At 42.2% G+C, this 13,805-nt stretch overlaps 1 protein-coding gene across 5 annotated transcripts in view; it reads left to right on the forward strand.

The window, feature by feature from the left end:
- Positions 1 to 13,805, forward strand: part of CSMD3 (CUB and Sushi multiple domains 3) — a 1,204,651-nt gene that overhangs the window by 967,495 nt on the left and 223,351 nt on the right. The gene's annotated exons all lie outside the window — the stretch shown is intronic.

Below are 13,805 nucleotides of genomic sequence, written 5' to 3' on the forward strand. Positions count from 1 at the left end.
ATATAGTTACTTAGGCTATGTCTATACTACAGCAGCGCAACTGCACTCCCATCAGTTTAATAATTCCTGCCTCTGCAAGAGGTGGTAGTTATGTTGGTGGGAGAAGCTCTCCCACCGACATAGTAGAGCCCATGCTGGCACTTAGGTCAGTATAACTTGTGTCACTCAGATGTGTGAACTATTCACACGCCTGAGCAACATAACATATATTGAAATAATTTGAAGGGTAGACATAGCCTGAATAGTTTACTAGTTATGCCAAGCCTGTAAATTTCATAAGAAAAATTGAAGGTCAGTGTATAAAGTAATAACCATAAAATAACCATGTAGCATTATCACTGATATATAATATATCCAGGTATATGCATCACTTGATTTCCTCTTGGAATAGCTATTACTTGGAGAGGTACATACTTTAAGCAAAATAGGTATTATCTAGGCCTTATTAAAGTTAATAGGAATTTGGTCATTGAGTTTGATGGAGCCAGGATTTCCTCTAATGTGTTGTAAGAATCACAGAAGTTATATTATTTTTAATATCAGATTTGTCAGTGAAAGAATGACTAAGGCATTTTCATATGATTTTTTTAAAACCATCCTTTAAACAAACTTCCTGAAACCTTCTATATAAGTTATATAGATTGATATCCTTAGCTGAGGTACCAATGGTTAAGACTAAATTAATCTCCATTGTAATACCATAGATCTCAATATAGTTATATCAGCAATTATTCTGACACTTAAGTTTAGATTGTGCAGCTTCTACTGATGCTGGTGAGCACTTACATGAATTATCCCACTCATGTCAATGGAACAACTTATGTAAGTGCTTACCAGTTTGTCCCATTAACATCCCTTGGACAATTTGTGTGAGTGTTCAACTTGAGTAAGAATTGCATAATCTAACCCATAACGGGATCATCCTTTGACATAATGTATATGTACAAATGAGGCTCAAACATGATTTTAAAAGGCTTGTTATATCGCTGCATGCTGTACTGAATGGTGACTGACATGAATTCATACAAATCGGTTCACTCTCCCTTAGTTTATTTTTGTCATGTATATGATGCAGTTATTCAGAATGTCTCTGCAGCTCTAGTCAGCAGTGCTGCAATAAACATAAATTATACACAATTTACACATCTTTTCACACTGCATTATCAATTATGCTTATATCGTTGTGGCAGTTTATAAGGGTTCGGTTTTATGAAGTGGGTTAATTCTTTGTTGAGAGAAAAATGATTGCAATCAGAATAAGGGTATTATTTCGTTGTCTAATGTTATTTAAAATATATGCATAATTTCTGTTAATTCTTTGAACTAGGAGAGGAAAATAGAAAAAGCAGAAGTAAGTTTTGTACTGTACTCTATCCCTACTCAGGGGGCCCAGCAAAATAACAGAGCTTTGTTGAACATATCCAGCCAAACTGCTTTTTTCTGCTGCTTTTCCCAGGATGTCCATCCATCTGCTGTATATTTGTATCTCAAACTCACTCCAAACTCGTAGTCATCCAGATGCTACAATAATGAGGTTCACATAAGTACCTGGATAAATAAATCATAGGCAGATATGCAGTGCAGTTGTAGCTGTGTCAGTCCAAGGATATTAGAGAGACAAGGCGGGTGAAATAACATTTTATTGGACCAACTTTTGTTTGTGAGAGAGACTTAGGGTATGTCTACACTACGAAATTAGGTTGAATTTATAGAAGTTGATTTTTAGGAAGCGATTTTATACAGTCAATTGTGTGTGTCCCCACTAAGCACATTAAGTCGGCGGAGTGCGTCCACAGTACCATGGCTAGCATCAAATTTCGGAGCGTTGCACTATGGGTAGCTATCCCACAGTTCACACAGTCTCCGCTGTCCATTGGAATTCTGGGTTGAGCTCCCAGTGCCTGTTGGGGCAAAAACATTGTCATGGGTGGTTTTGGGTACATGTTGTCAGTCACCCCTCTCTACTTGAAAGCAACGGCAGACAATCGTTTCACGCCTTTTTTTCGTGCAGACGCCATACTACTGACAGCAGATGGTGCAGTAGGACTGCTAACCATCATCATCATGCACTGCTTCCTCTGCAGCTCTGCTCTCCTGGTGCCATGAATCCACTTCACAGGTCCTCTCGTTGTTCTTTATAAATATCTATTCTCGTGGCATCCATCGTCATCCACTGCTTCTGCTGCAACTCTGCTCTCCTGCTCTCCTGCAGACGACATACCATGGCAAGCATGGAGCCCGCTCAGCTCACCGCTGCTGTTGTGAGCATTGTAAACACCGTGCACGTTATCCTGCAGTGTGTGCAAAACTTGAAAAAGCAGGCGAGGAGGTGACGACAGCGCGATCTCGATAGTAATGAGGACATGGACACAGACTTCTCTCAAAGCATGGGCCCTGGCAATTTGGACATCATGGTGGTAATGGCATGCCATGGAACGCCGATTCTGGGCCCAGGAAACAAGCACAGACTGGTGGGACTGCATGGTGTTGCAGGTCTGGGATGATTCCCAGTGGCTGTGAAACTTTTGCATGCATAAGGGCACTTCCATAGAACTTTGTGACTCGCTTTCCCCTGTCCTGAAGCGTAAGAATACCAAGATGAGAGCAGCCCTCACAGTTGAAAAGTGAGTGGCGATAGCCCTCTAGAAGCTTGCAATGCCAGATAGCTACCTGTCAGTCGGGAATCAATCTGGAGTGGGTAAATCTACTGTGGGGGCTGCTGTGATCCAAGGAGCCAACGCAATCACTGAGCTGCTGCTATCAAGAGTAGTGACTCTGGGAAATGTGCAGGTCATAGTGGATGGCTTTGCTTCAATGGGGTTCTCTAACTATGGTGGGGCGATAGACGGAACGCATATCCCTATCTTGGGACCAGACCACCTTGGCAGCCAGAACGTAAACCGCAAGGGGTACTTTTCAATGGTGCTGCAAGCCCTGGTGGATCACAAGGGACATTTCACCGACATCAATGTGGGATGGTCGGGAAAGGTGCATGACGCTCACATCTTCAGGAACTCTGGTCTGTTTGAACAGCCGCAGAAGGAACTTACTTCCCAGATCAGAAAATTACTGTTGGGGATGTTGAAATGCCTATAGTTATCCTTGGGGACCCAGCCTACCCCTTAATGCCATGGCTCATGAAGCCATACTCAGGCACCCTGGACAGTAGTAAGGAGCAGTTCAACTATAATCTGAGCAAGTGCAGAATGGTGGCAGAATGTGCATTTGGATGTTTAAAAGCTCGCTGGTGCAGTTTACTGACTATGTTAGACCTTAGCAAAACCAATATTCCCATTGTTATTGCTGCTTGCTGTGTGCTCCACAATATCTGTGGGGGAGATGTTTATTGTGGGGTGGGAGGTTGAAGCAAATTGCCTGGTGGCCGATTACGCGCAGCCAGACACCAGGGTGATTAGAAAAGCACAGCTGGGTGCCCTGCGCATCAGAGAAGTTTTGAAAACCAGTTTCATGACTGGCCAGGCTACGGTGTGACAGTTCTGTTTGTTTCTCCTTAATGAAACCCCCCACCCCCTTGGTTGACTCTACTTCCCTGTAAGCCAACCAACCTCCCTCCTTCGATCATTGCTTTCAGAGGCAAAAAAGTCTTTATTGTTTCAAAATCATGCATTCTTTATTAATTCATCACACAAATAGGGGGAAGACTCGCAAGGTAGCCCAGGAGGGGTGGCTGAGGAGGGAATCACCGGGCAGGGTGGGGGATGGGGGGAGGAGGGAAGGACAAGGCCACACTACAGTTTAAAATGTATTGAATGCCAGCCTTCTGTTGCTTGGCCAATCCTCTTGGCTGGAGTGGCTGGGTGCCCATAGCCTCCGCCCCCCACCTCACATTCTTGGGCATCTGGGTGAGGAGGATATGGAACTTGGGGAGAAGAGCAGGCAGTTATACAGGGCCTACAGTGGTGGTCTATGCTCCTGCTGCCTTTCCTGCAGCTCCACCAGAATGCCTGAGCAAGTCAGTTTGCTCCCCCATTAGGCTCAGCATTGCATCCTGCCTCCTCTCAGCGTGCTCCTCCTTCCTCTCATCGCGTTAATTTAACGCTTTCCTGGACTCTGCCATTGTTTGCCTCCACGCATTCTTTCAGTGTGGGAGGACTGCATGAGCTCTGAGAACATGTAATCATGAATGCATTTTTTTCACCTTCCAATCTGCACTAGCCTCTGGGATGGAGTTGATAAGGGGAGTGTAGAAATATTTGCAGCTGTGGGAAGGAAAAAGGGAGAGTAGTATTTAAAAAGATACATTTTAGAGAACAAAGGGAAGACTATTTCACACTGAATGAAGCGATTCACATCACATAGCACATGTGCTTCACCCCACCACCACCACCATGTGGCTAATATCAGGGAAGACCCCTCTCAGCCAAACGCGAACAGCTCAGCATGAACAGGCCTCCCCCCACCGCGTGGCAAAGGCTTTTAGAGTACCTCCAGGAGAGCTTCATGGAAATGTCCCTGGAGGATTTCCACTCCATCCCCAGACACATTAACAAATTTTTCCAGTAGCTATAGCTATACTGGCCCCAAATGCATCCCATTTCTTCAGGGCAAATTAATCATTAAACACGCTTGCTTTTAAACCCTGTATTATATTTACAAAGGTACACTCACCAGAGGTGCCTTCTCCAGCTTCATGGCCCTGGAGCCCCACCTTGGGAGGGTTGGGAGGGTATTGGCTCCAGGGTGATGAACAGTTCCTGGCTTCTGGGGAGAAGGGATTCTCCACTTGCCTGCTGTGCGCTATCCCCAACCACCTCCTCCTCCTCCTCATCTTCCTCATCCACAAAATCCTCATCCTTGTTGCATGAGACTCCCCGCTTGCAGGTGTCCATGGACAGTGGTGGGGTAGTGGTAGCCCCCCGCCCCAAGAATTGCATGCAGCTCATCATAGAAGCAGCATGTATGTGGCTCTGATCTGGAGCAACTGTTTGCATCCTTTGTTTTTTGGGAGGCTTAACTCAGCTCCTTAATTTTCAGGCAGCACTGCTGTGTGTCCCTGTTGTAGCCTCTGTCCATCATGCCCTTGGAGATTTTGGCAAATATATTGGCATTTTGTCTTTTGGAACTGAGTTCTGCCTGCACGGATTCTTCTCCTCATACAGTGATCATATCCAGTACCTCCCGTTCGGTCAATGCTGGAGCTCTTTTGCAATTCTGGGACTCCAGTGTCACCTGTGCTGATGAGCTCTGCATGGTCACCTGTGCTGATCAGCTCGCCATGCTGGCCAAATAGGAAATGAAATTAAAAAGTTCCCGGGGCTTTTCCTGTCTACTTGGCCAGTGCATCTGAGTTGAGAGTGCTGTCCAGAGCGGTCACAGTGGAGCACTCTGGGATAGCTCCCAGATGCCAATACCACTGAATTGTGTCCACACTACCCCAAATTCGGCCCAGTGAGGTCAATTTTAGCACTAAACCTCTCGCCGGGGAGGAGTACAGAAATTGATTTTAAGAGCCCTTTAAGTTGACAAAACAGGCTTGGTCGCGTGGACGGGGTACAGGGTTAAATTGACCTAACACTGCTAAATTTGACCTAAACTTGTAGTGTAGACCAGGGCTTAGAAAGATAGACAGACAGACCTGTTCTCCTTCAAGTGATTGTGCACATATCCATTCCACTGTAGATGTATGTACTCTTGGTGTGCTTCATTCAGAGATTTGTGGCAACAGTACTGGTGGGGCAGAGCATATGCCGTGACTGTTTTCATGCTGTAAACTGAGGGATGAGGTGTTCTGCCTCCCTCTCAGTTCCTTCTTACCTCCTATGGCAAAAGTTGGGCTCCCTGTTTCTCTTTGGAGACTCAGTTCTTTTCTCTTCTGAGAGAAAACTTTAGATATTTTTATAGTTGGTTAGTGGTTTAGTATTTGTGCTTAGTGTTAGTAGGAGTATCTTCCTCTTAAAGGAAATGTATTCTGTACTGTTTTATTTTTACTTGCATTAGATATGCAGAAATCCCCTGGATTCCAGCAGTGCACCACGTGTTAAGTGGCTTGGTCTGCTAAAGACAGACATTAAAATTGTCCATTTTGCCTGGGAGGGCCCTTCTCCCAAACAGAAAAATAGAGAACTTTGCCAAACAGAAAAATAGAGAACTTCATCTGAGGGAGCATATTCTTGAACAGGTGCCTCAGGACTCAGGTGCTTATGAATCTGACAATTCTTCGACCTAGAATGCTCCTCCTCCTTGCCCTGGATTTGCCAAGGCAGTATTGGTATGTGGAAATTCAGGAACTCTCCATACAGCCTCCAATAATCCTTCCTCTAGTAGAGGATCTCATTCAAACCCAGGGACAAATCATTCATCCCAATCCTTCCACGCTGCATTTGACAGTATGGCTCATCAATGGTTGAACACAGTTGAGATCCTGCTCCCATAAAACCGAGACTATTTTATTATCTAAGAGAAAGTATTCTACAAAAAGTACCTACCTTACCAAGTGGAAGAGGTTTTTGGTTTGGGCATCACATTCAGGACATCCTGCAATATTTTCTCCATCTCAAATTCAGCCTTTCAGTAAGTTCTTTCAAGGTGTACTTGGCCTCTATATCTGCTATGCATCCTCCTGTTCATGGTTACATGGTGTTCTCTCACCTGAATATGGGCAGATTTATGAAAGATCAGAAATTACCCTCCGATCAATGATCCAGTTTCCCCTTTGGATATCAATGTAGTGCTATCCTGTTTGATGGATTTGAGCTGCTTGTGACCTGCTTCTTGGCCTCTTTGTCTTACGAGACTGCTGCCTTAGTGGCAATAAAATCTGCTAGGAGAGTATCAAAATTCCAAGCCTGGGTAGCTGATCTTCCTTACATCATATTTCATAAGGACAAGTTATCATTAAGACCTCACCCAAAATAGTTTCAGATTTTTATCTAAATCAGACAATACATCTACCTGTATTTTTTCCTCAAGCCTCACTCTCAGAAAGATGAGCCAAAACTACATGGAAGTTCAAAAGGCTTTTGTCTTTCTATATTGAAAGAACTAAATGCTTTATATCTTTAACCGGAATCTTTGTGGCCTTTGCTGAAAAAGTAAAAGGACAACCAGTTACAGCTCAGCAGATCTCTCATGGGATTATGACATATATTCAAACTTGCAATGAAAATTCAATTTAAAATGTCTATCTCGGATACATTCATTCATCCAGAGCACAGATTTCATCGCTGTCATTCCTAAGTAATGTAACTGTGTCAGAAATATTTAGAGCAGCTGTATGGTCTTCAGTGCATTATTCACAAAGCACTATGCCATCATTGAAGCTTGCAAAGATTATGCATATTTTGGAAAATGTGTCATCTAGTCTGTTTTCCACTAGACTCCGAAGCCCCACCAACGTCAATAAACTACTGGGGAATCACCTATGATGGAATGAATATGTGCAGAGTCACTTGAAGGAGAATAAAATGGTTACATACCGGTATAGTAACTGTTGTTCTTCTTTGAGTGTCCGCCTCCTAGGATATGGGACCAAGAATGAGAATATGCAGAGTCCATCTCAAAGAACCTCTGCCACAAGTAAGTAACCTTAATTTCTTTGAGATGTGTTGTGCACTTGTCCATTCTGCATGCTTCCTCCTATCTGCATTTCAAAGGAACTGAGGAGGAAGTGGGGCAGCTCTTCCCTTTTTGCACAACCCTCCTCAAAGAACAGCAGTTACTGTTCCGGTAAGTAACAGGATTTGTATTTGATTGGATTCAAAAATCTTCCCACACTTGATCTTGTCTGTGTGGTTTTGGATATTGGACTAGTGGGTTCACCCCTGGTCCTTAGCTAGGTATGTCTGTCTGCCTGGAACTGTCTTGCTAACAAAAACAAACAAAAAAAGAACCTGCTACATTTGAAAGGAACTCCTGTCTTTGAGGCAATAGATTAGACAATGTGGTAATTATTGTGTAAATTCCCAAATGAAATGCTTTAACTCTCAGTTGTTAAACCCATGGAAAGATGGGGACCTTAAATAAAATGGGTTGCATTGAATTTATTTTTTCCATTTTTACTTCATTGTTACACTTGGGGGAGAGAGAGAATAACAAGAAATCAAATAATTAAAGCACAAGAACTACTTGCGGCTCACCAAGCACTGGGGAATTTAGTGCAATTCCCCACCCCCCACCCAACATTAATCCAGATTGAAATAATCTTTTGTGGATATAAATTTATTAGATAAATTGAATCTTAATGAAAGAGACATATTTTAAATACCATAGAAGAGTGTTTTACACACACACACACACACACACACACACACACACTGCATTGTGGGTGGAAATAAATAAAAATCCCATAATGATTATTTTTGAGGTAACTTTTAGCATTTCCTTTAGGTCTTGGTAAAACACAATACATTTCCTCTCTATAATTCTCTGCTTCATCCATTATCTAAAATTTTACCCTGTTCCTCTTAAATCTGTGACTTAATCTTCGTTCTTTCATCTCTTTACTCCTAGTGCTTGATGAATGAATCATTGCTATGCTGATGATTGAGAATGGCACAGTGTTTAACACTAGCCTCTTTTGTGAAAACTCTCTTTATTTGGAGACTGGGTGTAGCAAGAGTGGGAATGCTATTATAATAGGCACTGGCAGTTTTACCTCGATGAAACACAGTAAAAATACTGGTAAATGTTGATGCCTTTTCTATAATTTGCTCCCATCATTGCTAGTAGCAGTGGAACTGCATAGGGGTGGTAATGCAGTCATGGGAAATCTGCTCAAAAAAACCTAAAATTCTAAGTTGATAAAAGTGATTATTTCTAAGGGAAATCCACAAAATCCACAGTACTTTAGATAAGTCTTGTACCTTTGATAATCTTTCATGGGGGAAAAAAGGTTAGAATAGAGAAATATGAATATGATCCATATTGACAATAAATGAAAAGGTTCTATAAAATTAAATAAAAATCCTACTAATGCTGGCCTACTATATGTGATAGAATGATTTAAGCCACAATTTAAAAACCTGAGTGCCTAAAGATAGGCTTCTGAATCCATAAACATAGACAAATTGTAGCTGGATATATTAGTTTTTCTTTGGTATTACCACAAATGCCAATGAAGACTAAGATCAAAATAAATATAGATTTTAATGCCTGACTTCGACAATCAGGTTTCAAAATTTTGAACCTATGTCTTCTGTGTCAGCTGACATAATAGCTCTGAAAAAATAATGTACCGAGCTTCACTTCCTGTACTTTAACAATGTACAAGATTACATTATGTTGCATAATTCATACTTTTCAGAGAATTGCAATCATGACAACATGAAAATTACCTCAATCTGAACTTTCTGAATGAAACATTTGATCTTTCTTTTTGTTTCAGTAAATATTTTTTTAAAAAAAATATTTTACTTATACAGGATATATTGGATACTAAATACAATATTTTTATCATGTTGAAATACAAGTTTCCAGAGGGCATATTTTATACCACAGCCTTTGAATGTTGTGTGTATGTTTTACAAAAAATAAACTGAAATTCACTTAAAGATATTATGTAATTATCTTTTAGGGTTAATAAGCTGCAGCTCTGCCGGGAACTTCAAGAGTGACTCATATTCTCCCCTTCTCTTCCCCCCATCTGGGCCTCACAACAGGCTAGCATTTGAGCAATGGCTCCTCCCTTTCTGAGGTTAGATCAGCTATTGGATGCAGGCATCTTGTTGTCTAGCCTGATCAGGGGATTTCTTGTTCTTCAGTAAAGCTGATATTTTGTCAAATCATATGGATAGTCCTGGAAGCAAGGCTTACGCTGCTGTACTGGTTGTTGTTCAGGAAAATTGGTATGCCTTTTCAATCCTACAGAGACATGAGGAAGTGAGACATGTTTCCTTGTGAGGAATAGACATCAGCTTAACATTTACTTCCCACTAATGGAATTTGATGTCTCCAAATGAGAGGAAGAGCCTGAGTGGCATTGGTAACAATGCCTTAAGGTCAGCTGGATTGGCAGAGCCCAGTACTGGGGTACCAGCATAAAATAAAAGTAGAATAGCTACAGTGAAATACCAAGAACTCCCTCTTTCTTCTGCTGCCAGAACTTCTTCCCTCCTTGTACTACAGTTGCTGCCTGGTCAGTTATTTCAGTATTTGATGTGCCAGCGTCATCGTTTGACCCCATAGGGGCTGGAACTGCGGGTGCTCGGTGCCGCACCCACTGCTTTGCAGTGATTTCCATCATATACAGGGTTTACAGTTTGGTTCAATGGCTCTGTCAAGGTTCCTTCCCCACTCTGAACTCTAGGGTACAGATGTGGGGACCTGCATGAAAGACCCCCCTTATTCTTACCAGCTTAGGTTAAAAGCTGCCACCACCAAAGTGTTGCACAAAGAACAGGGGAAGTGCCCACTTTGAAACGTCTCCCCCCAAAAAAAATATCCCTCCAAACACTACACCCCCTTTCCTGGGGAAGGCTTGATAAAAATCCTCACCAATTTACATAGGTGAACACAGACCCAAACCCTTGGATCTTAAGAAGAATGAAAAAGCAATCAGGTTCTTAAAAGAAGAATTTTAATTAAAGAAAAAGTAAAAGAATCACCTCTGTAAAATCAGGATGGTAAATACCTTACAGGGTAATCAGTTTCAAAACATAGAAAATCCCTCTAGGCAAAACCTTAAGTTACAAAAAGATACAAAAACAGGAATATACATTCCATTCAGCACAAATTATTTTATCAGCCATTTAAATAAAACAGAATCTAACGCATATCTAACTAGATTGCTTACTAACTCTTTACAGGAGTTCTGACCTGCATCCATGCTCTGGTCCCAGCAAAAGCATCACACAGACAGATAGGACCCTTTGTTCCTCCCCCCCTCCAGCTTTGAAAGTATCTTGTCTCCTCATTGGTCATTTTGGTCAGGTGCCAGCGAGGTTATCTTAGCTTCTTAACCCTTTATAGGCGAAAGGGTTTTTCCTCTGGCCAGGAGGGATTTAAAGGTGTTTATCCTTCCCTTTATATTTATGACAGGCTCTCAGCACCCTCACTATATAAATTGTTCCAACACTCCTGTTTGAGCCTGCCCTTGCATTTTCTTACAGTGGCATTCTGTCAGTAGGTTTTGTAGAACTTCACTTGTTGATGCCTCTGTGATACTTTCCATCTGAAATCTGTTTACATAAGATTTAATTTGTATTAATTATTTTCATTTTTTGTAACCAGCTCAGAGATACCTATGTCTATGATTTATTTTAAAATATACATATTTGAGAACCAAATTAACAATTACCACAGATGCTATAGTTTGATAAGGATATTCTTTGCAGTTTTGGTTTTACCCTCTGAGGCATGCAGATGCTTAAGGCAACAAGAATCCTGAAATACTTATCAATTGCTGAAATGCAATATCACCAGTTTTTGAACTGATCTCAATGTACAGCATAGTAACTTTTGTACATATTGTACAATAGTCAATTAAAACAGATTTATCTGAGAGCAAATCATTCATTCTATTGTTGACAATTTCCCAACTGTTGTTCTGTCAGTAGCCATCATACATAATTTCACTGCTGTCAGAGAATGCTTATAAAATCTGTGCATTTAAGGCAAAATCCTCCATATGTGGAATTGCCATGGAAGTCATGGGGAATTTTGTACTTCGATCAATAGCAGAATGTGGCTCTTGATCTACTACAAAAACTAAAATCTGAGAAAAGTACCAAAGTTAGTGAGTTACATAACAGAAGCGATTAGCTCTATCATCTTTGCTAGCTTCTGTACAAATACAAAAATAGCATACGGTAGGGACAGCTAACAACTCTTCTTTTACTAGTAGGCAAGTTATATTCTCTGTCCCTTCTAGAGAGGAAAACCTGCTCGGACTAGTATTATCTTTCCTACTGATAAATGATAAAAAAGAATTTTTAAACTACTGTACACTGGTTCAATATTTTAGCAGACTGAAGTTTTGTATCTGTCTTTCACCCTCCCACATGCTTCCCTCCCATATTTTGAACATTAGTGTGTGTTCTTTTTCTTGAATTTTAGAAACTCCAAATACTATAATTGAGATTCTGTTACAGTCTATGATTATTTTGAAGTGCCTTTAGTTCTTTCGAAGGTACAAATTTGAGCATTGAAACTGTTTATTCACAGTACATGCATAATATAAGCAGTGGTAGTGTTAATTGCCCTACACAATCCTACCTATGTTCCTCTGCATTTTTGCTTGTGTGCAAGATTGAATTACCTGTAGGAATGAAAGGGTAATTTGAACTCTGTATTCCTTAGCTCTTTGGTCTTTGTAATGGTGTTTACAGACGCTACACAGAGACTAAGGGAGTGAAGGACCAGTACTGGACCAGTTCGGCCCTGCCCCTCAGCAGCTACAGAGTATGCTCCAAAAGGAGGAGCTGCTCAAAAGTGTACTCTAACAGTCAAGCAGGGGACAGAGTGAAGGAGAGGCTATCTGAAGGGAGGAAGCCAGTTTTCAGCTTTTGGGGAAAAAGTCATTCACAGAAGAGGGTGTGGACTGTGGGTAAGACCAGCTGGGATGGCAGGGGCTTGTCTTTTTCCATCCCCCACTCCCTGCTTAGGGGAAATAACTGAACATTAGAAAGAGAGCAGGGGAATGCTCAGTGAACTATCTGCGCTGCTGGGACTGATTGGGAACTCTTGCTGTGGGGAAGGTGGGCTGTGACCGCACCCCAAACCAAAGAGAGTGTGAGGAGGCAGGAAGCAGCCCAGGGGAGGCTGGTCAAGCGACTGAGACACTTTGTGCCTTTCCTCACAGACCCAGTAGAAAGGAAGGGCCCAGTCCCCCTACGTCCCCACATCCGTCCATCTGGGAAATCTTTGGAGCATCAGGGAATTGGTGGACCATGGCCTGCCCACTGAACCTGCTGGCCTCTGAGTGAAACCCACTATAGGGTGGAAGAACTGTTGAGCCACAGCCTGCCCATTCAGCCTGCTGCCCTCTCAGTGAAAATTCTGCCCTATAGTCCGCCTCTTAATGTTGCTCAACAAGTTGTTAGCAAGGGTCGCAGTTTTGTGGCTGTATCTAGGGCCAGACTAAGATCAACAAATCATTTAATTTCCTGTCAGTGTATTTCTAGTGCAATAGTCAACATGATTTCTATGGCTGTACACTGCACACCATTGGCAGCAACATGTAGGGTAAGTGTAGCAAAACACCACAGTGAAAAGCAGCTCTCTGCACTGGGGAAATGATCCAGCAGCAGGGAGTTGACAGTCTTTCCTTGCTGCTGCCCTGCCTCAAGAGCCTTTCCCCACTTCTGGAGCCTTTTCTTGCAGCAGTGGGGAGGCAGCAGGACACTACACTGATAAAAATGGCCGTGTAGATGGGGGAAACTGCTTGGCGGTGAAATACATACCCTAAGGGTTTGGGTGTGTGCTTACTCACCTAAACCATGCCTCACTGTCTACACTGCTATTTATACCTGTGCAAGGGTGACATGCAATATCTGTTCTCTACACTCTGCCATAAGGAGTATGCAGTGTAGACTTGTCCTACAGGGGCTTCTAAACACTGCATGTCTACACTAGAGCTAGAGGTGTTAATTGCAGCTTGAGGAGACATACCCACTCCAGCTCTGATAGATCTAGCACACTAACAGTACAAGTGTAGCTATGATGGCACTAGCAGTGGGAGTAGCTTGCCACTCAAAGTATGATCCCATCCGAGATCATAGGTCTGTAACAGGGTAGGTAACCCCTCTTGCGGCTCATGCCATCATAGCTACACTTCATCTTTTTGTGTAATAGCTCAGTCATAGCTAGCATGGGTACGTCTCCTCGAATTAAAATTTACACTTTCCAGT

This window comes from Lepidochelys kempii, chromosome 2 (genome assembly GCF_965140265.1).
Source record: "Lepidochelys kempii isolate rLepKem1 chromosome 2, rLepKem1.hap2, whole genome shotgun sequence".
Taxonomy (NCBI): Eukaryota; Metazoa; Chordata; order Testudines; family Cheloniidae; genus Lepidochelys; species Lepidochelys kempii.